Source organism: Marmota flaviventris, unplaced genomic scaffold (genome assembly GCF_047511675.1).
Source record: "Marmota flaviventris isolate mMarFla1 unplaced genomic scaffold, mMarFla1.hap1 Scaffold_44, whole genome shotgun sequence".
Taxonomy (NCBI): Eukaryota; Metazoa; Chordata; class Mammalia; order Rodentia; family Sciuridae; genus Marmota; species Marmota flaviventris.
Window position 1 is genome coordinate 2,916,929 of NW_027288268.1, and position 2,685 is coordinate 2,919,613.

Sequence of the window (2,685 nt, forward strand, 5' to 3'; positions counted from 1 at the left end):
GAAAATCAGCAAAACCCTTTTTCTTTATAGAATAATTTATTAAAGGCTGAGAGTGTTTCTTAGTGAAAAAGCATATCTGATTTCAATTTTTCATATGAGAGAGAGAGAGAGAGAGAGAGAGAGAGAGAGAGATATCTTGCAAAAATAAAAAAAACGTAATCAGTGACACTCTTAGTGTCAAGGATGTAAATAATTTAAAAGTAATAATGAGCTAGTTGGAAATCTCACCTAGGTTATTAACTACTGCTTGGGAAGTTAGTCTACTCTCCAAAATATAAAAGTGAGAGAGGAGTTCTTTATTAAAGTGTATATAATAAAATAGAGGACTTTTTACACAGCTTTTAGTTGACAAAGACTGGGTCAACTTTAGTGGGTGATTAGGGTTCTGCCAGGATGATAAATCCTTGAGTTATTTGGAATAATGTGATTGTATCTATTCTTCATAAATGAAGATTGAGGTGTAATGTAAATCAGGCTTGGCAAAGGAAAAACATTTCAATGAAAATTAAATGTATGAATAAAAACATAAAACAATATTTAACAAAACTTCAACATTCAGAATATTTATGCAATTATGTAATCACCAGTAATGTAAAAACAATGACAACTAAAGATTAAGTGAATTAATAAAAAACAAATAAATAATGTAATGAATGAATTAATTAATGAATAGCTAACAAGTTAAAAGATGTAATGTGATTGGAATTGTCAATGTCAGCTTGTAGCCATGAAAAAGTGTAAAGGTACATAGAAATGGTGTTTTACTACTTACTGAGACATACCCTATGAACTATAAATTCCACTCCTAGGTGGGAAGAGTTGAACACAGAGCCCATTCACCTGGCTCTCTCACTTGGGAACTGTGCAAAAAATTACCTTTTTCTTTCTCTCAAATTTTATTGCTGCTTCCAAGAACACTACCCTCTATATTCACACTATCATTGTAGACTTGTAACCTGTGAACCCCTCTACTGTTCAAGATTTTCTTCTTTTTTTTATTGCTCCTTTTCTCCCTACCCCCATATCATCCACCAATACTTATTTTGTATAGCAAAATCTACATACTCAGCAATCACCAGTCTTATATCTTACTATATCCATTTTCTACCTTGTGCATGACCATTTGAGATCCCCTCCATGAAAACATCAATAGTCCAAAGTGATCAGAATGGGGGTAAAATTTGCAGAATATTAAAGGTCAGTTATACAACAAGAAAGCTATAAAAAGTGGGCTTCATTTAAAGGTGAAAATAAAAAGAAAATCTTTAGACTTCACTAGTTAAAATAAAGGATCAAAAATTTATGAGTCTCAATAATTTGAATTATACTTGTGAGTCACTTTTTTGGGGGAAGGGATATAAGGACATTGCTAATGAGTTTAAAGCTCAAACTGTGTTTTTATGAGACAAAGAATAGAAAGATTTAAAAAATATTAAAATAATTGTGATATCATTTTCATAAAAATATATACATATTTATTCACAAATTGCTTTAACCTTATAAACAGTTATAAGTGTCAATACATTTCTCTCTGGGCTAGGTCCTATTATTGGAAGAAAACTTTGCCTTAAAATAACCCCATACAGAGGCATTTAATGCAATTAGCAGGCCTCAAATAATAATAATAATAATAATAATAATAATAATAATAATAATAATAATTGAGTTGGGGAGGATTTCAGGGTTGTGAAGCATACCTGTAATATAAGTTACTTGAAAAGAAATCACAGGAGAATTTTACACACTGTCTGAAGACATATATGTACATATTATTTATAAAATGTGTTTATGAGTTATGTAGTGAGGGTGCACAAGTCCAATACACAGTCTTTTTATTTTCTTGAATATTTTTTGTTGTAGATGGACACAGTACCATTAGTAGTTTGTTTGTTGGCTTTTTTTAAATATTTATTTTTAGTTTTGGGCGGACACAACATCTTTGTTTGTATGTGGTGCTGAGGATCCAACCTGGGCTGCCCGCATGCCCGGCGAGTGCACTATTGCTTGAGCCACATCCCCTCTAGGGTGGCTTTTTAATGCGGTGCTGGGTGTTCAACCCAGTACCTCAAACATGCTAGGGAAGTTCTCTACCACTGATCCATAACCCTAGTTTCCAAAGTCCTTTACTTAATCTTTTTTTTTTTGGGGGGGGGGGGAGTGTATGCGTGTAGTACAAGGGATTGAATCCATGGCCTTATATCAGCAAAACAAGCACTCTACTGACTAAGCTATATTTTCAGCCCTGATCTGTAGTTGGTTAACAATGACAATGGAGCAGCCTGTCATTCAGACTTTGATTTTGTGCCCACTTGGCTCAGATTGGAGGTAGTGCCTGAAGCCTTGACCAATCAGTCTCTTAGGTGAGAACTGTCCAATCCTCAGGCAGCAGGTGATGAGGGGAAGGGCTTCCACAATCTTCTGTTCCCTTGGTGTCTGGAGCCCACCATTTTTTCAATCTTTTTTTAGGCTTCTGTCCTGGATCTGGAGCTCAGGTGTCTCTGCTATGCAGAATCTGAAAACAAACCACAGGGAGAACGCTGAGAACCCTGAAAGCCAGAAAATGGTAAGTGTGCCTTGCTACCTTGAGACTGGGTAGGAAGGTGGCTTAAAGCTGACAGGAGTGGCAATGGTGGAAACTGGGAGTTGTGGCTAGTGACTACTCATGGTCCTCTCCAGAGTCTTGTG